The sequence below is a fragment of the Phymastichus coffea genome, unplaced genomic scaffold (assembly GCF_024137745.1).
Source record: "Phymastichus coffea isolate CEN01 unplaced genomic scaffold, Cenicafe_Pcof_1.1 PCOF00005, whole genome shotgun sequence".
Classification (NCBI taxonomy): domain Eukaryota; kingdom Metazoa; phylum Arthropoda; class Insecta; order Hymenoptera; family Eulophidae; genus Phymastichus; species Phymastichus coffea.
Window position 1 is genome coordinate 11,504,444 of NW_026706816.1, and position 26,730 is coordinate 11,531,173.

At 42.8% G+C, this 26,730-nt stretch overlaps 1 protein-coding gene across 1 annotated transcript in view; it reads left to right on the forward strand.

Moving 5' to 3' along the window:
• Window positions 1–26,730, forward strand: part of LOC131667616 (protein unc-79 homolog) — a gene marked incomplete at its 3' end in the record, with an annotated part of 3,688,809 nt that overhangs the window by 3,573,101 nt on the left and 88,978 nt on the right. The gene's annotated exons all lie outside the window — the stretch shown is intronic.

The following is a 26,730-nucleotide window of genomic DNA, read 5'->3' on the forward strand; positions in this document are numbered from 1 at the left end:
CCGGTCTCCTCTTATAATTTGCGTGCGTCAATTTTTTGTAAACTGGCTTTTTCCCGTTCAATACCGGGTTTTTTATGATGGTCTATTGTTAAATAATAAATAAATCAATAAAAATTATAAACAATCATTTCTGCTGCTCCTCACCCCTTACAATTTGTTTCAATAATGATTGTAGTCCCTCCATGTGTTTTATCGAGAGGACGATTTGTATTATATACTGTATAGTTCGGAATGAATAGAAAGTTTTTCCTTGTAAAGTGTATTTCTGACGATGTCGATATTTCCGTGAATTATAAATGCTCTTAATTCAAGATGTATGTACATAAGACTGTACACATTCTAGATAGAAACTTTTAGATTTTTCATTGTACCATTTTATTAATAAGTCCGATTAATAAATCGAGCATTGTATCCATTCTTTGCATTAGCTGTTCGATCAGTAGATAAGCAATGTATCAAGAGAGACTTATCCCTAGATTCTAGGATCCCTAGGTACAAATGGTCTATGTTTAAGCATATATGTATGTTTAGGACAGATTTATTCCTAGATTTTTGACATTTGTAATTAATTTATAAAGAGATTGATTTGTTTTTGATAGGAACTAAGAACCCTGAGGTATAGGGTTCGTCGTTTCTCCATGCTTAAAGCATAAATGTATGATTTAGGACAGGTTTGTCCCTAGAGACTAGAGACTAGTGCTCTCGTTCTGGTAGTTTTTGAAGAGTATAGAATATAACATATAAGAAAATAAAAAGAATGCTCTTTCACGTGTTTGGCTAAGCTAGTATTTTTCAAATAAAGGAACGGACGCGTCGAGGAATCAAACTCGCGTTTTCTGAGTCCTCAGCCCGGCGATTTACGGTTTGAGCCACTGCGGGGCGTTACTGTTAGAGGAAAATAATTCATGGAAATGGAACATTTGAAAATTAAGTATATAAAAGAAAAAATGATATATTTGAATAAATTTCAAAGCATTTGAAAGGGCAAGACCTCTACTTTAAGATGCCGGTTAAAGTTTTTTATAAACAAACAATATGGCGATGCTACATAACCTCAAATATAAGCTAACACATCGATTTTTGGACGTTTAGGTTAGGATATCTCAAAAACATGACGTGCTAGAGCAATTCCGTGTCCAGATTTGGATTCAGCGCCAAAAAATCTACGAGAAATGATATGTCTTACTTAGGTTCTAAAAAAAACGTAATATTTTGTTAATCTGTGTTATTGGACAAAAAATATTTTAATAATGAATTGACCAATTTAAATAAAACTTAGGTTTCCTAACATAAAGTGCAGAGTAGATTTAACACACTGAAAAAATGGAAAAAGAAAGTGTATGCCATTTGGCACCCCCCACAGTATGGCGACAACCAAAATATCATATTCATGACTGTTATTTTTTGTTTATGCCACGGTGGTAAATATGCTATTATTAAATATGCTAGTATACAATCTGTTACACGATATACTCCTCATATGCCTAAAAGTTCCATTCCTGTTCCAAATATCAAAGTGTAAGCAGAACAAGAAGAAAAAGACGAAGAAGAAGAAGAAGAAGAAAGAGCACAAAGATATAAAATAATTATTTATTTACCACAGTATATAGTATATACATTAATTACACAATCGCAATAAACATACGAGGGGGGGTCAATAAGTCTTTACAAAATCCAAGAGATGGCGCTCGTCACACATAAATTATGATGTTTTTGGCAAGCAATACTACTAACTAGATATTGTACAAAGTTTCAGCTCGATTTATTAAGTCGTTTTTTTGTGAGCGTTGGTTGAACAAAAAGTTATTGGTTTATTTGAAAAATGAAAAAAAAAAGAGTTTCGAGCGGTGATAAAACATTTTTATTTGAAAGGCTTTACACCAAAAGAAATCATAATTGAGTTGAACGCCGTTCATGGCAAGTCTGCCCCTGTGTTTAAAACTGTTTATAACTTGTGACGGCAAACGTCAAATTAGCGCTAACAATCTAACCTAATTGCTGCCTGCGGGGGCAGCACCTGCCGGGGAGACGAAAAACGTAACGAAGGAATTCGGCACGCGAGCAGACGGAACGCGCGCGATTGAAATTGAACCAGTGAAGGTTTGACCATCAGCACGCTCGCCCGTGAATACGAAACTAGCTATCGCTACACGAACCGCCAGGAGTGAAATCCACACCAGAGCCGATTTCAAGAGATTGCTGTTGCCGAGGTACCGTGCAGATACCAGGAGTGTAGACCGGAGCCAGCAGAAAAGCGCTGCGTCCTATGACTTTGAAAGTGTGTGTGAGGTTTCGCCATCGAGGGCGAAACCACGTGCGCGCGAGTTCGCGACCCGCGACACGAACAAAATAGACCGCTTTCCCGCAGTGCGACTCGTTGCTGTCATCTTCGTACGTCTGCCGAATAAAGGTAAGCTGGCCAGCTTAATCTCTCGATCGCGATTGCATGCGTAACAATTAATTTTCCGGGCTCGAAGCGTGCGTGTAGTAGCTCTATGGACAAAGAGCAGCGAGCGTCCCGACACTGCATGTTGTTGTCGAGTGAGAGCCGATGTAAACATAAACACGCGGGCCGATCTAATGTAGCGTTTTAAGAGATAATAAAGAGTTTTCGTACACGATATTAACAAGTCCTTTCAGAGCGTTCTCTTCACTCCCGTAGATAGTTAGTTGACTGACACCCGTTTCCTCTTGCTCTCCGACTTTCTTATTTGACATAGGTGATTGCGAGTACGTTTACGCGGTCGTCTTAATACAAATAATTAAACGGTAAGCAACCCCGTTACATGGCGCCCAACGCAAAAGAACCTACGGTGTTTCTGATTGTTCAAAACACCGGATCTCAATAGTAACCTTGTGCTCAGTCAACCAGTGACTTAGGTGGCAATCAAGTGTTGTTGTGCACACTTGATATCGAAGGACACAATAGTAAACATAGTCTGTTAGTTAGCTTGCGAAGGCCCGCCGCGGCGTAAAATTGTAAATAATAACTGTAAGCGCGTGCGAGTGCGACCGAAAGACTAAAGCGTAAACACCAATAAACTTTGAAAGTTGCCGCAAACCAATAATATTGTACCCGCTGGCCCGGGGAAAACTAACACCGGCAACTTTCAAATGAAATTAATTCAATATGATAATTTTATTTAATATCGCGTTGTCTTAAAGTAAACGTTTTTTTTATATTATTACCTGCGGTTATTGGTGACTACGCGCAACGTCCGTTAAAATATTTTATATACTAACCAAAACAGCCGCGCTAACAAACAGTTAGTCCGTCTGATAAGCAGGATCATTATATTGCGTAATAACGAGCGAAGAGTCTTTCGGCAGACATAACATTAAACTCCCTTGACAAGCCTAGTATCGGCTAATAAAATTTTCACTTTCGTACGATTTTTTTTTTTGAAAAACAGCACTCGCACTTGCACCACGCGTAACAAGCGTGTAAATTTCGCGTGAAACAAGCCGCAAGACAACTAGCAGAGGAATATGGACTGCACTCAGACAGATATAGAAAAATGGGTGTTGACGCTCCAGGAGGAGGTAATCGATGAGTACCTCAAACACCTGGAGCTCAAAACAAGCGGGACTAAGCTCTCGAGAGCTTGCCGCCTGCATAACTGGTTGCTTGGCGACTACTTCGCAGCAGATTTCGCGGAAGTCGACAACCAGCACAGCAATCCAGCAAAAAGAGCTGCCCTACGTTCGGAACTGATTATATCCCTATGCGCGGAACACACAGCATCAGAGCAAGAGGGGGAACACCCGCTAGCCCAGTTAATGCAGAGTGAGGAGGTAATATCGCGAGTGCAGAAAACCGCGATAAACATCGCAAATGTCCTGGATAGCGGAGAGAACACAAACAGTAATAATTGTATTACTATAACGGCTGATGATGGCAGCCAGTTCAAACTCCCGCCGGCATTCGCGGTGATGATCCAAGACCTCATTTTCCGGTCCAGAGAAAATGAGAAGAAACTGGAGCTGCTAGACTCACTGAGTTTGAATATGTCGAGTCTAACAAAAATATTAGATCAAATCCTCAGCTACATAATCAATGTGAAGGACCAACTGGACAATCAATCCACCAGAATCAGCGCATTAGAAAACGCCGAAAACAAAAATATACGGCAAGACGATGCGAATAGTTCCAACGAGGTTCCACGGGTAGCGGCAGATAAACCGTCGAAACGTAATCCCATGGAAACTCCGATCGTCCGAACCAAGGTGGCTCGGACGACAAGTGACGTCACTCTATCACATGAGAGTACAGTGGCTAGCGCTATGGTCTGCCGGGAGCAGAGCCGTGGAGTCGCCGAAACTGCTTCTCAATATTCCCCGGAACAGAAAACGCGCTGGTGACTACCGGTGAGAATAGGAGATTTCCACTTACGGGCTCTCTATGATCCGGGAGCTTCCGCCACGGCGATGGGTAGCAATGCCCTGCAGATAGCGTCTGTGCTAGGCGTCAGATTGGACACTACCCACGCGGGCACGGCAGGGCTACCCGATGGTCGAAAGTTAACGATCGTCGGTCACGCCTGGTTACCGTTCACCGTAGGGGAGATGACGATCCCGACGAGGGTAGCTATCCTCCCAACCCTCGTCAAGGAATGTATTTTAGGAGTGAACTTCATCAGGTTATTCAGAGCGGTACTTGACCCCGACGATAATACGTTGCTGTTCAAGGAATCACAAGCCAAAATGAAGCTAGAGGTAGCTAGCTTGGAGGCTGGTCCGAGATTAGCTACGATCGGACTAGCCGAGGTGACGGCCACTCAACAGGCGTCTTTGCAGAGGACCATCGACGAGGCCTTATCGCAAGCCCCTGTGGGTTTGGGATGTGCGGCAGGCATTGAGCACGAGATTCGGGTCGGTGATGCGAGGCCAATCAAACAGCGTTACTATCCGGTATCGCACAAGGTCGAGCAAGAAATGCATAGAGTGGTAAGGGAAATGTTAGCCCAAGGGGTGATCGAACCAGCAGTCAGTGGCCGATCGACCCCAGTGGTTATGATACGCAAGAAGGACGGCTCGTATCGATTTTGAATTGACTCCAGAAAGGTCAACAAGGTCACCGAGCCAAATGCGTATCCCCTACCGTTTATGCAAGATATACTGAGGCGTTTGCGAAACGCACACTATATCTCAACGCTCGACCTCAGTAGCGCGTATCACCAAATACCACTCAAGACCGAATCTCGATCTATCACTGCTTTTACCGTGCCCGGACTGGAACATTTCCAGTTCGTACGAATGCCGGTCGGCCTCTCGTACGCCGGCGCCACCTTCCAACGGTTGATCGATAGCGTGATCGGCCCCGAGCTAGGCGAATTCGCCTTCGCCTATTTGGACGATATCATAGTAGTATCGTCCAAATTCGAGGATCACCTACGGCATCTAAAAACCGTATTGGATAGGTTGTGCGGAGCTGGCCTCTCGATTAATCGAGAGAAGAGCGTCTTCTGCAAGCCTGAGGCCAAGTACCTGGGCTTGTTGATCAACCGCGAGGGTATCAGGCCAGACCCTGAAAAGGTACGCTCCATCGTGGAGTATCCACGGCCGGGAAACGTGCGACAGCTGCGCACGTTCCCGGGGGTTGCTTCATGGTACCGCCGATTTTTGAGTGACTTCGCCACACACGCTCAACCGTTAACGAGGTTGACGGGGAAAAAGAGCGAATATGTGTGGGGAGAGGACCAAGAACAAGCCTTCGCTAAACTTAAGGCACTCACGATATCCGCACCATGCCTCGGATTACCGGAACCCGACGGGCAGTACGTGCTGGAGACAGATGCTAGCGCTACGGGAATCGGTGCCGTCCTGATACAAAGAGTAGGAGACGGAGACCGGATCATCGAGAACGCTAGCAGAGTCTTTAACCCAGCGGAGCAAAACTACTCTGCCACGAAGCGCGAGTGCTTGGCGGTCGTGTGGGCCATTCAAAAATTCCACCCATACATAGAGGCGTACCTCGTCAGGGTGGTAACGGACCACAATAGTCTAAAATGGCTATATAACCTGAAGAACCCGATTGGACGTCTAGCCCGATGGGCCTTTCAAGGCCATACTTTCGAGATCGAGTATCGAAAAGGGGCAGACAATGTGTTGCCCGACGCATTATCGCGCGCTTTTGAGTCCACGAAGGCTGAGGTTGGCGCAATGGACCAACCGAAGTCAAGGGACAGCGCCTGGTACGCGGAACAATTCCGGCGCATCGAGAGCCACCCAAAAGATTACCCGGATTGGAAGGTAGTTGGCCGGGTGATGTATCACCTAAAGTCGAACTACGACCACCCGGAAGAAGATGGATACAGGGACGTATGGAAACTCGTCGTGCCCTCGGAGGAACGCAAGGCGATATTGTTCGAGAGCCACGACCTTGAGATTGCAGGACACTTAGGACGCGAGAAGATCTCCGCCCGCGTCGCCTAGTCCTATTATTGGCCGGGAATGTACGCGGACATTAAGGGATACGTCCAAAAGTGCCAGGTCTGCCAACAGTGCAAGGTTGAGCAGCGACTGCCGCGCGGGCTCATGCAGGATCGAACGTTGTCCACGCCTTGACAAGTGGTCGCGGGCGACATCGCCGGACCCTTTCCGAAGAGCCCTCGAGGGCATGAATACGTTCTGGTATTCATTGATGTATTCACACGATGGGTCGAGTGTATACCCATACGTAGTGCCAATGGCAAAACGATCGTGAAGGAACTCTGGGAGCGGGTAATCCTGCGCTTCGGTACGCTGAAGATCTTCTTGTCCGACAATGGCACCGAATTCCGCAACCAGCTGGTAGACGGGTACCTGAGAGACCAGGGGATAAAACGGACCTTTACCCCAAACTACACCCCGCAGGATAACCCTACGGAAAGGGTTAACCGTACCTTGAAGACGATGATAACCTCGTACCTGCGAGGGAATCACAGAGAATGGGACCGAGCGCTGCCCGAACTCATGTTCGCGTTGAACACGGCCGTCCATAATTCCACGGGGGCCAGCCCTGCCATGCTCAACTACGGCAGGCAACTGGAAGCCCCAAACACTCATCGGAGACGAATGGACGAACTCGTCGCGCGAGAGGAGAGTTTGCTTCGAATCGGGCAATGGAACGAGCATATGCAGAATAACCACTCCGTTATTCAGCTAGCTCACGAGAGCGCCTCGGATGAGTTCCTGAGACAGGCAAGGTAGTACAACGCCAAGCGCAGGGCCCACAGGTTTAAAGAAGGGGACTGGGTATGGAAGAAGAATCGCGTGCTGTCCTGCGCGGCGAAGGGCATTTCCGCAAAGTTAGCACCCAAGTTCATAGGTCCCTTTATCGCCACGAAGGTACTCGGTGCCAACTCGTATCGCCTTGCCAATCAACAGGAAGAGCTCACGGATTTAATACACGCAAAAGACCTCAAACCCTACTATGGGCAAGATGACGATCTACCGGAAGATGGGACCCGACGACGAGATGACGACGAGACCTCTACCACCGAGGGAACCAAGGCGATAAGCATCCCGCCAAATGCGAGCGACACGACGATTCGCGGAAACGGGCGCGCCGACATTGCGGACAACACATTCCGGAATAACGACGCGACAACTCCGAGCTCACCTCGTCACGCCCGTCGTAATCTCCCCAACCAAGTCCCACTAAACACCTCTTCTACGAACGCGGTGAAGCGCCCACGAGAAAGACCTCGCAAGTACGCGCTAACCACACACACTACACAATATCGACAAACTACTCGAGCCCCTCCTCCCATCGTCGGGAAAAGGAAGAGGGGTAGAATACCGACCATTGACGCATGAGGCCCTGCGAACGAAGGACCTGGGAGACCGTCGCAAAGAACCCCACCTTCAATCCCGGCAATGAAGGTCCTGGGCAGCCGAACAGGCGCCCACTTTCGACACTCGAGGAAAGGGTCATGAATAATGACACATGCGACTGTTACAGGATGAAGATCACCTTCGAACAAATCGAAGAGGCAGCGGCCGCTATCAATAGGCTGGACCTAGGTTCAGCCGTCGAGGGAGTAGTCCACGCCTCCCTGCATCTCCTCGGCGAGAAAAAGGAAGAGGAGGAGCAGTCACGGATGCGAGCTCACGCGAGCTCGTCATCCGTGATCATCGAGGAGATCGGCGACGAAGAGTCTCCGCGCCCCTCGATCGTACAGGGCGTCGTACGCGCTGAATCGATGCCACTACCCGGACCACCTGCGGGGGCCATTCCCCGAAAGGCCCCTCCGACCTCCGTAGGAACGCAGACGGAGGAGACCTTCGCCGACGCGAACTGGCGCCCCAGGTTCACAAGCCAGGCGTCCTCGTCTGTCAAACGAACCTGGGAGGAGATAGTAAAGGGGTTGAGGGAGGTCGAGCAAGGCTGGACGACCCTCAACACCCTCCAACTAGCCGTGTACGCAAAGTATGACACGTACACGGCTGCGGGACACCGCCCCGATGATATAGACCATTGGAGCAAGGTGGTGTCCCGCCGGCGCCAGTTCGCGCAGGCACTAAAGGAGGTCCAGCGCTGTCACCGCCAGGCCCTCGAGGACCCGGTGAGTGACGCACCCATGGGCCTCTCCCAGCCTCCAGTCGTTGGGGCCAGGCCTACGGCCCCAGAGGACAGGTCAGAGGCCGCGACACACCAGGGTCCGCGAGAGTGCGGGGTAAACCTGGTGGTTAATGTAGACGGCAGCAATGGAGGTCAAACAACGGGGCCCATCCACATTAATCTTGTGGTAGGATCCACGGGTGAGGATCCCACGGTAGAAAGGCCGTTGTGGTCCGCCCCCAACCGGCGGAACGGGTTGCCATTGACCCCCAGGAAGCGAGGCCTCCCACGGGGCACCCTATCCCGTGCTCAGTGGGAGGGGTGCAACGTGGCCACTACCCCGGGGTGAACCGCACCGACCGGTGTCCCCGCGTGAGGCAGCATGCCGACCTGGTCCAAGAGAGGCTGGGATGGGAGGCACGCGGGCGTCCTCCGTTAGATGACGAGGGCCAGGAGGACTTAACAAGATCAGCCAGGTGATCGTTCTCTGCCCCCGTGGGCAGGGCCACACATACACTACTGCACCAAATAAATGTTGTTCTAAACACCACATGGACTGAGACCCTTTATTATCCTTTCTCCTCTCCACCCTGGAATGGACAGCGCTAATATGATTATCGTCAAGGACCCCGTATGTCCAGACTGGAAGGGGGCTGTGACGGTAAACGTCAAATTAGCGCTAATAATCTAACCTAATTGCTGCCTGCGGGGGCAGCACCTACCGGGGAGACGAAAAACGTAACGAAGGAATTCCGCACGCGAGCAGACGGAACGCGCGCGATTGAAATTGAACCAGTGAAGGTTTGACCATCAGCACGCTCGCCCGTGAATACGAAACTAGCTACCGCTACACGAACCGCCAGGAGTGAAATCCACACCAGAGCCGATTTCAAGAGATTGCTGTTGCCGAGGTACCGTGCAGATACCAGGAGTGTAGACCGGAGCCAGCAGAAAAGCGCTGCGTCCTGTGACTTTGAAAGTGTGTGTGAGGTTTCGCCATCGAGGGCGAAACCACGTGCGCGCGAGTTCGCGACCCGCGACACGAACAAAATAGACCGCTTTCCCGCAGTGCGACTCGTTGCTGTCATCTTCGTGCGTCTGCCGAATAAAGGTAAGCTGGCCAGCTTAATCTCTCGATCGCGATTGCATGCGTAACAATTAATTTTCCGGGCTCGAAGCGTGCGTGTAGTAGCTCTACGGACAAAGAGCAGCGAGCGTCCCGACACTGCATGTTGTTGTCGAGCGAGCGCCGATGTAAACATAAATACGCGGGCCGATCTAATGTAGCGTTTTAAGAGATAATAAAGAGTTTTCGTACACGATATTAACAAGTACTTTCAGAGCGTTCTCATCACACCCGTAGATAGTTAGTTGACTGACACCCGTTTCCTCTTGCTCTCCGACTTTCTTATTTGACATAGGTGATTGCGAGTACGTTTACGCGGTCGTCTTAATACAAATAATTAAACGGTAAGCAACCCCGTTACAAACTAGATCAATGAATTTAAACGCGGCTGTACAACAACAAAAGATGAACCTCGTTCAGGACGCCCCGTATAAGTGAGTACGTCCGAAATGGTCAACAAAATCCACGATATGGTGTTGAGTGATAGAAGATTAAAATTGCGAGAATTAGTTGAGGCTACAGGGGTATCAAAGAGTACAATCATTTCAATTTTGCATGAAAAATTGGGGATGAAAAAAATATCAGCAAGATGGGTGCCGTGTTCGCTCACTGTTGAAAACAAACAAACCCGCGAGGCCACCTCTGAGGCTCTTTTGGCACGTATACGTCGTAATCCGGAAGACTTTTGGCGTCGACTCGTACCTGTAGACGAAACATGGGTATACCAATACACTCCTGAAACCGAAGAACAGGCCAAACAATAGATTACCGCAAGAGAACCATCCCCAAAGAAGGCAAAGACAGTAAAGTCAGCTGGCAAGATTATGGCCTTGGTTTCCTGGGATGCGTATGGAATCATCTACATCGACTACTTGGCATAGGGCCAGACGATCACTGGACAATATTATGCGTCATTATTAGGTTAGTTGAAAGAAAAAATCAGAGAAAAACGTCCTCACTTGAACAAATAAAAATGCCTCTTTCTTCAAGACAATGCTCGAGTTCACACATGTGCAGTTTCGATGGCAAAAATTAACGATTTAAAGTTCGAAGTAATTGACCATCCACTATATTCGCCTGATTTGACTCCCAGTGACTTTTTCTTATTTCATAACCTCAAAAAATGGCTTGCCGGACAACGATTCACATCCAATGAAAAAGTCATCACCAAAACAAATGCCTATTTTGAGGGTATTCAGAAATCATATTTTTCTGATGGCTTAAAAATACTGGAAGGCCGTTTAATAAGATTTATCGACCTTCAAGGAGATTATGTTGAAAAATAAAAAAAAAATTACATATGCAAAACTCTTTTTCCGTTCTTCTTGTAAAGAGTTATTGACCCCCCCTCGTACATACATTACACAATGTAACGGGGTGATTATCATACAAAATGAGATATTTATTAACGAACAAACTTTCACGATGCAGAGTTAACCGCCGCTCCGTTAAACACGTATAGTTATACGTGTATTCGCCTTTACGTTTGATGATTTCGTTTCAGTGTGTTCTTTCTAACCGAGTTGAACTCACCTTAAGTCACTTAACTTGTGACACTCGATCTATCTTCAGTATGAATGACTTAATGCCTAGTCCGCCTATCCCCGATGAAATCGAATTAAGACTTAAGCCATAGATCTATTAAGCTAATAAGAAACGAAATGCCGTAAACGGTGAATAAAATTAACAAAGTTTAATTGATAAAAACTACAGTCTTTTATGGGCCGAAAGACTAACGCACGCGAATAGGATTTACAATTATTAATTATAATTCGGTGAGAGAGAGAGAGAGAGAGAGAGAGAGAATTCGAAAATTACCGCCAAATCTAACGTTCGGCACGAATACAAAAAAATACACTTGCGATAGACAAAGTACTGTCGCAAGTATTTTGTAGCTTAATAATAGGGAGATGCACCTACCCTGCGGTGCAATTACGGTGATCAGCCATAATTGTTGAAGAACAAACGGTGCTCCTCAAATTGATCAGCTGCGCTGCCTCGCTCTCAAATCTGCTGCTGTTTGCTGCTGCTGTAATGCTGCTACTGTTTTATTGCTGCACTTATAAAATAGTCCCAGGAAAACTTTTGATTTATAAAAAATAACGGCGAAACACAGTGCAAAACTAATCACGGCGATACTATCGCGAAAGCAGCTGAGGCTTAACTGCCTGTTTTCAAAATCTCGCGCGCCCTCTCTCTCTCTCTCTCTCTCTTAGTCGTTCGAACTAACATCGCGAGTGTGCAAATCGCGAACGGATCGATTATTGGAATCGACTACCGTTGCAACAAGTAATAAATTACGTAATCCAGCAGAGGAAACAGTATTCCTGTTTGTCTATCCGGACATACTTAAACTTAAAACTAATAAAATAAAATAAAAGTAGTAAATAATTCATCTTTCGATAAACCTTGTATATTTAATCAGGCTGAGTTGAATGACTTTAATCGAAATTTAGGGAATTCGAAAGAAGATTAGCTTTAAGATTGCAAAAAATAGGTGCGCTTTCTCGTGAGGTAACAAAAATCACGAGGAAGAATTTCTAAAATATTTTATGGAGGTGAAACCATTAAATTTTTGCAACGATGTTTCAGGTTTAATGGCTGCATTAGGATTTAAAATTTATAATCCAGACGAGTGGTGACTTTTTACAGATTTCTCTACCCGCAGTTTTATGGCAGCTCTCCTTCATAATGGGAATCTGTATGCGTCCGTTCCTATTGGATATTCAACAGTTTTAGATTAGAAATATGAAAACATGAAACTATTTCTTGAAAAAGTAGATTACAAAAAACATAAGCGGAAGATATGAGATGATTTTAAAATCATATCCATTCTCCTAGACCAAAAAAGTAAACACGCCAGATATACATGTTTCATCTGCGAGTAGGATAGTAGAGTTGGTAAGGAGCACTAGGTAAAATAGAACTGGTCTAGTAGGAAGTCTCTGATACCCGGATCTATGAATATCCTTCACGAAGCGTTAGTTGATCCGAAAAAAAATCTCTTACCTCCATTGCATACAAAAAATTAGGTCTAATGAAGCAGTTTGTAAAAGTGATCGATTAATCAAGTGCATGTTTACATAAAAAATTTCCAAAACTTAGTGATGCAAAAATAAAATTAGAAATTTTTATTGAACGTTAAACTAAATTGATGTGTAAAAATGACGATTTCAAGAAAACTATGTCTATCAAAGAAAAAAATGCCAGGTTTACATTTGAAAAAGTCATAACTGGTTTCTTAGGAAATAAAAAAGAAAATAATTACAAAGAGCTTGTAAAAGATGTTAGAAACATTTAATGATCTAGGATACCGATGAATCAAAAACTACATTTTTTGCTTGATTATCTCAATTTCTTTCCAGATGGAAATTTAGTTGATGTAAGTGATGAGCAGGGAGAGAGATTTCACCAGGACCTCTTTGCTATTGAATCTAGGTATCCAGGACGATGAGATTCTGTCATGATAGCTGACTACTGTTAGTTACTGAAACGTGATGACGTAATAACTGTGCATAAACGACAGGCTAGTAAGCTTAGATTTCTGTTTTTACAAAAATCTAAGATACTAATTTTTTTAAATAGTAACTTTCCACTCATTTTCAAGAACAATAAAATTAGAACAATCTTACGTAATACTAACAATATTATTTAAAACTTTAAAAATAATAATAATAGTAAAATTAAAAAAAAAAATCAAAAACCAAAAAAAAGATAACTCAGTTATCGATGCCTTCTCGCGGTTGGTTCTGGAAACGCACGTTGCTACTACAAACGTTTGATATTTGTTTATAGTTTGAGGGTTTTGAACTTGGGATTTGGTGAGTTTAGAGTTCGTAGATTAAGTGTTATGTAAAAAATCGTGTATTCACTACATTATCACCTCTTTTATAAGGGTCGTAAAGTTTTTCTAACGACAAATGTGGTAAATGGTTTCTTATCATCACTATAAACATTACCATATATAAATTATGTAAAATTTTTTGTTGAAAAATAATGTAATTATATTTTAGTACAATTTTTTTCAGTCATACTGTCTTTTCATTCCCTTTGTACGTGTTGTAATTTTTCCAGTAAGTAAAACGTGGTTAATGTATTCTTCTTATCATGAGAGTAGGAGGATGAAAACCAGCAGGTTACCGGGCTCGTGGGTCAAGGAAATTGGGTTGTACGAGTCTCTTGCACCGCTTTAGGTTAAAATGTTCATCGTTGAACGGACGTCTGCTCAAATGCCTACGGTATCAGTAGATATATGTTAGGTATTTAAAGGTGTCCAGTAATGCTTTTTCCTATAAAAAATACTAATTTAATCATCTACACTATCTTTGTATCTGTGAAAAAAACATCTCATGGGGTTTTTTTCTAATTTTATTTCTAGGTTATCAGGGAATATTATAAGGTTATAGTGCAATTTCAATAATGAGTATCGATTTGGTGATCCAAATGACAATAAAATTCGGTACATCGATTTTTGAAATAAATCACTCTATTTTCAGGCTTTAAAAAAATTTCTATAACATTAAACTTCAAATGACGATATATGAGGGTCGTTTGAAAAGTCCGTGCAAAGTCAGAGAGAAGGCGCTACTAGTGCGTATCAAGATTATTTTCAGTTAGTGGCATATCTTGGAAGAGCATATACCAAGTTTCAGCCAGTTCGGCCAATTACTTTGCGTTTTACATTCGTTTCAATCAAAGAAATCGAGTGGTTGTAAAAAAATGGACGAAAAAGAATTTCGTGTTTTGATTAAACATTACTTTTTCAAAGGCAAAACGCCTCAGGAGATTAAACAGAAGCTTGATAAGCATTATGGTGATTGTGCACCTTCGATTAGAATGGTTTATAAGTGGTTTCAAAATTTTCGGAGTGGCCATATGAGCACAAAAGACGCTGAATGTTCTGGACGCCCTGTTGATGTTACCACTTTAGAAATCATTGATAAAATCGATGATATGGTGATGGCTAACAGAAGAGTGAAGCTGCGTGAGATTGCTAGTACTGTAGGCATCTCGAGCGAACGGGTACATAATATTTTGCACCAATATTTGGACATGAAAAAGCTATCCGCTAGATGGGTGCCGCGATTGCTCACGATTGATCAAAAACGAGATCGTGTGAAGTTTTGCAAGAATGGTTTGCAGCTGTTCCAGCAAAATCCGTAAGACTTTAAGCGTCGTTTCATCACTGTAGATGAAACACGGATACATCACTACACTCTTGAGACCAAAGAATAGTCTAAACAATGGGTTACCAAGGGGAATCTGCTCCGAAAAAGGTGAAGACAATTCCTTCGGCCGGGAAGGTTATGGCGACTGTCTTTTGGGATTCGCAAGGAATAAACTTCATCGACTATCTGGAAAAGGGTAAAACCATTACAGGCGAATATTATTCATCGTTATTGGATCGTTTGAAAACCGAGTTGCTAGAGAAACGTCCACGATTGGCCCACAAAAAAGCCGACAATGCGCCAGCTCACGCCTCAGCAGTTATGGCCGCAAAACTGATGGAGATAGGGTTCCAACTCGTTTCACATCCCCCCTATTCTTCAGACTTGGCTCCGTCGGACTACTATTTGTTCCCTAATATGAAAAAATGGCTGGCGGGGAAAAGATTTTATTCAAACGAGGAGGTGATTGCAGAAACGAATGCCTATTTGACAGACTTGGATAAATCCTATTATTTGGAAGGGATTAACAAACTAGTAATTCTAAGGCCAGATTTGAATTCAGCGACGCAAAGTCTATCAAAATAACTAGTCTCATCTTATAAGCAAGTTTCACGTCGGTCTATGTTATGTTTTCCAATATAAATTATTGTATATTGTATAACTATTGTATAATCTCAAATAAGTCTAGCATCATTCTCTATACTAAATTTACTCACACATTCTAGAATATCTGAGTAAAATTTCGGGTAAATGGCGAACTGGTTTGCAAAGTGAAAAATTTATAACTATGAAAACGTGATTAAAGTTCTATACTAATTATATAGATTGAATTCCAAATGATATACAATTATTATTGTTTATTACACTTTTTGTTATTTTTCAACATAAATTATTCACTTGGATATTTGAATCTCAATTCACTTCGGTTTCATTTTCTAAATTCAATTGACGTTCATACATCTAGAAATATTTGTGCGAAATTTCAAATTTAAACGTATATATACAGGAGTTTTGATTTTTGTTTATTTATTTGTTTGATAACATTAAAGTTACTTCGCAAAATTATAAAATCATTTATGTAGAAATCGTAAAAGTACCTGCTGATCTTTTCGTCTCTCTCTTTGCCTAGCTCGCTTCTTTCTCTACACTACTTAATACCTGTACATTTCGATTATTTTATATAAATACCTTATTTATGTACACTTCGCTTCTGCTAGTTCTTTTGCGTGCCTGATTCTTCTCTTCTATATTTTTCATTACTTTTCACGATTCCAGCTGCGTAACTCATGACGCTCTCCGCGTTCTCTCTAGCATGTACGAACGTAGCATCGTCTTATAAACGCTTATATTTTCCAAATAACGGATAATGTATATTTTCAAGGTTATCATGCTGGCTATGCTATGGTGCGAATCGTTAACTGAATCAATTTTTAAGTTGAACATCAAGTTTTAACTTGAAAAATATTTTTCTTAAAAAATACAGCGCCTGTCACATCACCGTGCGACTTGTTACATACCGATTTTCAGGCAATGTACAGTCAGTTAATTCACTCCTGCGTCTACTTGTGACATATACAGGGTGTTCCAGACCACCCGTACACCCCCTCTAGAATCCAAAATAATGGATTAATCAAAAACTGCTTCAGACAAAAGTTGCTGGGCTTCGAGGGGGACATATCCGTACGACCTTGGCTTTGACCTTGGAGGTCATGTTCAAGGTCATTTCAAGGTCAACTTTGTTTTTTTAAATAGGAATCCCCATTTTTGACCCCGGATTCGGAAAGAGCGGGAAATTTTACGTCCAAAACGATATTTTTAAATTTTTTTTCATGGCCTTCAGAACGTCGATTTAAGGTCAAATGCTTGAAAAACTGCCTAAAAGCGTTTTTTTAATTTTTAAGATATCGAAAAATGACCTCTACAAAATTTGTTCAGAATAGAGTGCGCCACCCAATGCACCAAAAACCTTTGACCTTTAACCTCATTTTGAAAGTCATTTCAAGGTCGAAGTGTTTTTTGTAATGGAAACCCCTCTTTTTGACCCCGGATTCGCACATAGCGCGAAATCCGACGTTTGGATAAGGTATTGTGTTGAGTTTCGCGCTATTTGCGAATCCGGGGTCAAAAAGAGGGGTTTCCATTACAAAAAACACTTCGACCTTGAAATGACTTTCAAAATGAGGTTAAAGGTCAAAGGTTTTTGGTGCATTGGGTGGCGCACTCTATTCTGAACAAATTTTGTAGAGGTCATTTTTCGATATCTTAAAAATTAAAAAAACGCTTTTAGGCAGTTTTTCAAGCATTTGACCTTAAATCCACCTTCTCAAGGCCATGAAAAAAAATTTAAAAATATCGTTTTGGACGTAAAATTTCCCGCTCTTTCCGAATCCGGGGTCAAAAATGGGGATTCCTATTTAAAAAAACAAAGTTGACCTTGAAATGACCTTGAACATGACCTCCAAGGTCAAAGCCAAGGTCGTACGGATATGTCCCCCTCGAAGCCCAGCAACTTTTGTCTGAAGCAGTTTTTGATTAATCCATTATTTTGGATTCTAGAGGGGGTGTACGGGTGGTCTGGAACACCCTGTATAATATTGCAGAATAGTGAAATTTTTTTTTCGTTTCTTTTACATATAATTTCTACTACAACATACACTTTTTTTATTTGATAAGCGATGTGATACACTTTAATATAGTATAATATATTTTTTAACTTTATCTGTGCCCTTGCTCTCTCTCAATAGATGACTTACTCTTTAAACAATTCGTACTTAACTGCCACTCAACTCTTTTTTCTCTCCACGCTCTTCGCATCCCCTCTTGACATAATTTTACAGCGGCACACGACGTTGCTAATCGGTCACGTGCCTGCCGTAAACCATGGCCCAATACTGGCACTTGGTCCCTTATCTCTCTCTCTCTCTTTCTTTCCTCTCTCCTTTTCTTGCTCGTTGTCGTCCTCGCTAGCTATCCTCTCAGCTCGTTGACCATTGTTGGCAGCTGAAAGAAAACAAATCACATACGGTACATTCTTAAAATGCATCCAACCTCAGTTGCTAGGTCAGCTGAGAGTAGAAAAGGGGAGGAGTGGCGTATGATAAGCGTGTCATTACCTGCTCCAGTCTCAACTTTGGAAAACCGGTGACTCGCTTATTCATCACGACATTACTCATCATGCAACGCACGCATCAAACCTTGTACAGCAGTATTTATTAAAACATGTAAACCTCTCTGCTACTTTTGGCTGTTTCCCGGATTGAAAATACCGCTTATGAGGCATCGATTCAACAATAAAGAGACTGTTGAAACTAATGCGATGAATGCACTAAAGGCGATTCCGAAATCTCACTTTCAAGAGTGCTTCGATAAGTGTTTTAATAATTACCAAGCTGGATCAGAGACTTGCCTAGTTTATAAGTAAATAGCGCATTGACTCAGTTAGAATTGTGAACTGATGGATCATTATATGAACGAGCAAACCGATTATTCCGTAAACTAAACGGCAGTTATACAGCACATGATTTCTTAGTGACAGATGACTTACATTAGAGGAAGAAACATCTCAGGAGAGACGTGACAAACTTAGTCGTATATTTTTCATGTCTGAGACTTTGTCAGTGAAAATTCGAGAAGACATACAAACTGCCATGGAGGCTGAAGAAGCCCTCGATGTTACAGAGTAAATAGATTTAAATGAAAATGAACATCTAACAGCGGGCTTGCCACACGGCAGAGCCGTCAATAAGCCTAAGACTCGGGACATTGAGACAAGACAAACCGTAAATAATAATAAGTATACGAGTATATGAAAGTAATGGTTGAAAAGATCCCTAACAATAAATTATCAGAACGTAACAAACGAGACACAAACAATCATTACAAAGCAAATATCGTCTACGGCAACAATAACTAGTACTACAGCGTCAACAAACGCAGCACCTTCAAATCATTACTCTGCAGAGAATGAATATAACCTACGATGAAACGCGCAATGTACAAGTCACGATGTCATACGATAAAGTGCAGATTTTGCCCTATGCCGCGGCATACGAACTCAAAAGAGCCTGGCAGGCAGAACTAGAAGCGATAACTTCGTAAAAAGAATTTTTGAAACGTATGGCAGACCAGCAAAGGAAACAAACAAACATACTAGCAAAAATTACACAGTATGAAGATATTATAACTCCATTACTATCTTGGTTAGCCAAGTTATAAAAAGAGAAAGAAAGCTTGGGTACAATTATCAGAGATTTGCAGGAATAATTAAAAATGGTTTTATCTACACAATATTAGGCTACAGAGTAGGTATGTCTTGAGGCCATATGAAACAGAAATGTTTCATTCGCTATTACCTTCGAATTAAGTTATTATGATCTTTTAAGCCAGTTTCACAATACAGTGCATTCTCACACACCATCATCGCTTAACCCATATACACAACTATTTCATTCAACAAGACGACTTTCCGCGGTGTTCTCGCAAGGGTCCTTGCCATCGTCGTTTGCGATTACGATATCGTGTTAGCCTTCGATATCTTACCCTGCAAGTTTGGGCAGGGAAGGGATTTACCTCTATGTTCTCAAACTGAAAGCTTGCCATCGAGCCAGCGACACTTTAAGGCACTGAGTGCACTTCAAGTGCCAAGTTCAAGCGCGCTTTTTCGGCTATTTTAGACTCTAAATCTAACAGGCTCACGTTTGATGGCTACGAAGGCGTGCCTACAGTTCTCTCTTTTGAGAAAGCTGAGGAGATCTTACCCTCGCTATGGGGATCAAAAATCTCACAGCTGAGCAGAAAGAAGAAATCAAAAGAGTTATGCGAGATCTGTCTTCTGATCCTTCTTGCAAACAGATGCACGATCAAGTGCGTAAGATCTTGAAAATAAGAATAATCCAGAAGTCCCAGAGTGAATAATCATGCCCTGTAATTATGATCATGAACCGATGGTATGTATCGATTTTGCATCAATTATCGAAAAGTTAATGCAGTGTCGGAAGTCTGCATATCCATTGCCTTACATGAATATTATTTTATGCAAAATCCAGCACACCAAGTATATAAGTGCTTTAGATTGTTCTGGAATCTTTTGGCAGATACCTCTCACCAAGAGATCAATACTAATCACGGCTTTCACAGTCCGGGGTATGCACTGTAACGGGGTTGATATCCGTTTATTTAATTATGCGCGCGATCACATCGAAGAGCGCGCGGGATTACCTAAACGTTCAAATTCGAAAATCGGAGAGCAGGAGGGAACGGGTGTCAGTCAACCAACTTTCTACTAACACGAAATAATAATATCAGAATTACGGTCAATATCACATGCGAGATCGTTTATTACCTCTTATTTCTACAGTTAGTGTTTGTGTGTTGTCATACTTTTCCGATTTGAGGGAGGCACAGCGTAATCAAACATTACCACCCTTCTCACTGGGCACCAACAGGTTGGCATAGCCCACTGTCTTTCACTCCTTCGCTTTCAAACATTTTTGGAGATCCGGAAGTCAAGTTTGCTGCGACATCCCTGACGCACTCAGCGAGTCGGAACCTTTTTCATCTAAGGCGGCGACCTCCTCGAGAGGAGTACCGATCTTTTCAAGGTTCAACGCTCAAGGAGAGCGGAACTAAAGGCTTGACCCTCGGTTTGGGCGCGACGGGACTCTAGTTGCCCCAACGTCTACTGCGTCGGAAGCACGCAGCATACAAATCTTATGAGATTTGCTTGACCTGGTACCACTACCCCGCAGAGGCCAACCCAAATTGGGATGTCAGAAGAGAAACTCAGCTAGGACAGCCAGAGGAAGTTCCTAAGACGATCAACCAACTAAGCCTCCCCTCCTGGGCTCGCGTTCGAAAAACATCCCACCCTGCGTACCTGTATTAAGGGATTTCTCCCACGACTCACAGGTCCATCGCTTCGACGTGCCGAGGCATATCTTCCCATTGCGTTTCGGTCATCCCCGCTCACGCTGATGGGTATCCGTCATTCGACAGGTTGTTTTTACTCCGTTTGTCCCAAAGTCAGATCTCGCTTTCTAAAGAATGGTTTTATGACTTGGCTGATACTGATATTTGCTCTTTCGATTTGGTTTTTGACTTGTTATGTCAGGGCGGGGTCTCGTCTAGCCGACAAGGCGATTCCCCAGGCAGTTTTCAGTATTCTTGCCGGTCATGCTACGCATTCGGTTCAAAACTCCGTCGTTGGGTCAAATGGGGCAATTTGCGTTCGAGTATTCAAGCTTCAGAATTTAGTTCTGAAGTTGACGTTCAAAAATTATCGTTCAAAAATTTCAAGCTTTATAAGCTTGTCTGGGTTCAAGATTTCAAAAATTCAAAAATTAGGTTATTGTGGGAGTTTTTGTCCTTTGGTCAGGGACCTTGTAAGAGGCGGCGTCTTTCTACCATCGTTCGTGACTATTTTTCTGCGTTTTCTCTTTGTTATAGGTGCTCCCTCTCTGGGCTCTATGACTTTTCCAGCAAAGTCTTCAAAGGCTTTGTAGATGTTCCTGCTAGATACTAGGGCCGTTTCCGGGCAAGGCCATGTATGACCCTCCTTTTCGACAGCCTCTATTAATGGCTTCCTTAGTTCCCTTATATCTTCGCAGTTAAAGAGAATATGACTTTCGCTTTCTATTTCACCACAACTACACAGTTGGTCTTCGCATAGTCCTCTTTTGTGGAGGTATGACTTAAAAGCGCCATGTCCAGTCATAAACTGGACTGTGTAGTGATTAGGATTTAGCCACCTCTTCTTTAATCTGTCCTTGATTACTAGGAAGTAGCAGTACGTTCTCCTGGCATTTCTGGCTGACTGCCATTTCTCCTGCCATACCCTTTCGATTTCATCGTTGATGAGTGGTATGGCTTTCCAGATTTTTAGTCTGCCCGATCGAAGTTCTTCGGTTTTAATTTGGATGCCGTGCATTTTAATCGATTTCCCTTTCCTGACGCAGTACTTTGCAACTCTCGCGTCGAGCTCTAGAGCTATTGGTCGAGAGGCTTCTAGCACATGCGCCGCTTCATGAGAGATCGATTTGTAGGCTTTGAGTGTTCTGCAAAGAACTGATCGCTGCAATCTTTCTAAAGCAGATTGTTGTTTGATGTTAGTTCTTTGCCACCAGCCCGCAGCGGCATATGTAACTTTCGATAATAGGAAGCCATTATATATCTTTTTCATGGAATTGAATTTAGGCCCCAGTTCGCTTTTGCTATTTTACTTAGCTTGAAGTAGGTGTTATTACAGTCTTGAACTACGTTTCGAATATGTTCTTCCAATCGGAAGCCCTTCGAGATCGTGATTCCTAGGTACTTGACTGTTTTGAGCGTTCTAATGTTGTCTTTCCCAATTTTGACTGTAGGGTTTCTATTCTCGCTTAGCTGGCCTTTAAGCCATATTAGTGCTGACTTTTCCACTGCCAACTTCATTTTGTCAGACTTGCACCAGTTCATCATTATATTAATAATTTCTTGGGCTTGTCTTCCAAGATCAATGCGTGTCTTCGCCTTAATGATAGGAAGTACATTGTCTGCGTAGGCTAGTACTTCGTATCCTGCGTCCCTGATTGCCCGAAGTGGTTTGTCAAAGATGACATTCCAGCCTACCGGTCCAAATACTGAACGCTGTGGGCACCCCTTCGTCACTGTTTTCAGTGTTTCTTCGAAGTGAGCATATATTCCCACCTCTCAATCACTGAAGTAGCTCTGGAGGAGCTTGTAGATGTTCTTCGGGCAATTTCTTTCTTTCAATTGGGAAAGCAGGCTTGGCCACCATAAGGCGTCGAATGCTCCTGAGACGTCCAGTGGAATAGCGGCTACGTACTTGGTCGACGGATCAGATTCTGCCTCTTCTACTATTTCATGTAGTCTTCTAATGGCGTCCTCTGTAGATCTATTTGCCTTAAAGCCAAATTAATCTTCCGAAGACCAGTCCGAGCTATTAAGAATGTTGGATATTCTTTGAATCACAAGCCTCTCGAGTGTCTTCCCCGCTATAGGGAGTAGACGTACGGGTCTATATGATTTAATCTCGTTCTCGGGTTTTTCAACCCCTTTGAGTATCGTGATTAGCATTCCACTTTTCCATCTTCTGGGGAACACTCCGCATTTTAAGCAGGCGTTGAAAAGTCGCGTCAGTTCCTGGTGTAATGGTTTTGCGTTAACAAGCATCTCTGACTCTATTTTATCTTTGCCTGGTGATTTCCCTGCCTTGTTCGCTCTAAGGGCCATTTCGACTTCCCTTGTTAGGAAAGGCATTGCGTCGTCGGTTGTTGGAACCTCCCGCATATACGAGGTGTGTTCAAAAAGTAACGAGAATTTTTAAATTTCACGGGTTTGGAGAGTCCGCTTGTATAAAATTGTTTTTTATTATGTTGGTACACATGCCCCTGAAGTACGATAAAATTTTCAGCAATATTCATTGCTTACTTTTTAAGTGGCAGCCGCTAACGTTAGACGTGTTTTTCGAGCTCGGCGATTTTCGTTTGTGAAAAAAATGGATCAAAGAATTTGTATTAAATTTTGCGTAAAAAATGAAATAAAGTGTAGTAAAGTTTGTCAAATGTTAACAAAGGCATATAGTGAGTCTGCTATGAGTAAAGGAAGGATTTATGAGTGGTATAAGCGTTTCCAAGATGGCCACGAAAACGTTGAAGATGACGAACGACCCGGACGCCCAAGCACATCAACAACCGATGAAAACGTGAAAAAAGTGAAAGAAATGGTTATGAACGATTGCCGAATCACAATCAGAGAAGTCGCTGATGATGTTGGCATATCAGTTGGCTCATGCCATCAAATTTTTTCGAATGTTTTGGGTATGAAACGTGTGGCAACAAAATTCGTTCCAAAATTGTTGAATTTTGAACAAAAACAGCGGCGAATGGAAGTTGCTCAGGAGTCGCTAAATGAAGTCAATAACGATGCAGAACTACTAAAACGTGTTATAACAGGTGACGAAACATGGGTTTACGGATATGATGTCGAAACTAAGGCTCAATCGTCCCAGTGGAGGCATTCTGGATCGCCTACACCGAAAAAGGCTCGACAAGTGCGGTCGAATGTGAAGGTTATGCTCACTGTGTTCTTCGATTTTAATGGCATAGTGCATTATGAATTCTTGCCACAAGGTCAAACAATCAATAAGCAGTACTACCTACAAGTTCGACGTCGTTTGTGTGAAGCAATCCGAAAAAAACGCCCGGATTTGTGGCAAAATAATTCATGGCTTTTGCACCACGATAATGCGCCTGCTCACACTTCATTGCTTGTTCGTGAATTTTTGGCCAAAAACGAAACTGTAACGATGCCTCAGCCTCCATATTCGCCAGATATGGCTCCATGTGACTTTTTTCTATTTCCAAAAATAAAGAGAACATTATAAGGCCGTCGTTTTACAAGCATAGATGACATTAAAAGCGAATCGCTGAAAGAGCTAAAAGCTATTACAAAGATCGAGTTTCAAAAGTGTTTCGAGGATTGGAAAAAGCGTTGGCATAAGTGTATTGTATCCGAAGGGGACTACTTTGAAGGCGACAACATTAATGTAGATGAATAAATAAATATTTTTTTCATAAAACGAAAATTCTCGTTATTTTTTGAACACACCTCGTATCTGCGACTTTCTGCATGTGCATCGTTTTCGCAGCTTGGGTCGTCATCAGGCATTAATCCTTCTAGTAGAGCCATGCTTATTTCTTTCCAGTCTTTTGTAACTGAACCATTACGGTTAACCGTGCACATTGCTTTTGAGATTCTGACTTTGTTGGATGCTTGTTTGTATGGATACGCCCAAGCGTTCTTTTCGCTTTCAATAGTGCAGAAGTCTCACCAGCTATTGCTTTTGGCTCTTTTAATAGCCGTTGCATATTGGGAATTCATTTGACTCAATTTTCCAAGTGATCTCTGGAGGGTTTTCCTTTGTTTTATATTCGATCCTTCCTTGTTTTTCAGAGCAGCGATTTTTTGTTGTCTTTGTATCGCTCGCTTCTTACTTCGCAAATCAGGATTCCACCAGGATTGAGAGCGCGTTCTTCTCATTTTTGATGGAATAGAGTCCTTTGCTGCCCTTATCAGAACCTTTTCAAATTTTGAAACATAAGTTTCAATGTCTTCAGAGGTTCTTAAAGGGAGTTTAGCTAGGTTCTCTTTCTCGAATTTACAAAGTCTCCCGAATTTCTCCCAATCAGCTTTTCTCATGTTAAACCTTGGTTCTAATCTTTCTTCGGTTCGTATGAGTCTGGCTGGTTGTGAGGCAAAATCCAGTTCAATCACAATGGGCCTGTGGTCACTGGTGGTCCATTCTTTCACCGCCCAGCTAGTCAAGAGGTTTGACAGATTAGATGTGTGTAAGGTTACATCGATGTCCGTCTAACCCCTCGCACTACGGCACGTTGGAAGTTGGTCCCTCCTGTTGGCCACTATTAGCCCGAATTGGTCTATGAATTCTTCAAGGACTATTCCATTCTTGTCCTGTGTGTTAGACCAGATCTTTGACTTGGCATTTGCATCCATTCCAACTAAGACTCTTTTGCCTTTCAATTGCTTTAGAGTCTCAGCTAGTTTGTCAAGATAGGTCTTCCTGCTGTGGCTGAACTGGCAGTAGATGCTTATGAAATAAATTTCACCAAAGGCTCCGACTATTTGTGCGCAAACACAATGGGAGTCACACAGATTAGAAATCTTGGTAGCGGTGACTTTGTGCGGATTGTAAAGTATCGCAGTTTGAATCTTTTCGCCCTTTTTGGTTCCATGAATAGCTGCGATGCTGCCCATACCTGAAATCGCGTTATTCCAGTGATATGGTTCTTGCACCAGTACCACCTGTATGTCAAGATTTCTGTCTGTCATGATTTCTCCAGCTCATCGTTGGCTACTTGCCTTTTGTTGAGGTTCAATTGTATGATCCTCAATTTCGGGCCCAGTTCGGGGTTTTGTTGTGCGTTCAATTTAAACCTTTTAACTGGTGGGCAATTGTCTTTGCTTTCGTCATTGTTTGGTTGCGAGGGAAACTGAGTTGACACCGGAGTGTTAGAGCAGTGCTCTGGTTTCTCAACGGTCGTCTCCTGCTTACGTTTCCTCGCGTTGTTATACCTAGAGTGGTTGACCATATCGCTTTCAAGGTACAACGCAATGTCTAGTTATATTTTTCCTCCTTTGGGATCGCTGCTGGCGATTCTGGAGGGTGGCTTTCGATTTTAGTCCTGGCGTTAACGAGCGCGTTCAATTAAGCAAGTGGCGTTCGAGTGTGAGTAGTGAGTGCTTGTGTGTTGACGTGAGCTTCTTTAGTTACCTTTGCGTGTTTCTCCATGGTTTTCCATGGCTCTTTTATTTACAAATTGATTAAGCTAGTTATTTTCCTAGCGTTTTAATCTATTATTAGATTATTTATTTTGATTTTGTTGATTTTATTTTATTTCTTTTTGATTTGATTTTAAAGATTTTGAATCTGGGCTTAAATCTGTAATTTCTGTAATTTTGATTCTTTCTTATTTATTTTACTTTGATTGGTAACTTTCTTACTATTTTCTATTTACTACACTACTGCTTATACTATTGCTTAAATTATTGTTAACTACTTAAGAACTAATATAATTATAATATAACTTAAAACTAATTCGAGTGTACCAGCGTGTTTTTATTTCACGCTGGGTTTGATTTTTAATCAAACCTCGTTTGGTCAAGTCCGGGTTAGGTGTTAGACGAATTGCAACAAAAGTAGCATTTGAGTGAGCATGTCGGGTTTCCGCCTTTACTATCATCTTAGCCTGTGTTCGCCATTAGCAGCACTGGATCTGATGGACATTTAGTGCATGGTTTTCGCTTTCAAAGGGAGCTGACAGCCACTAATTTCGCTTTCAATTGCAAAATTGCTTTAGCTATTAGGGCTTAAACAA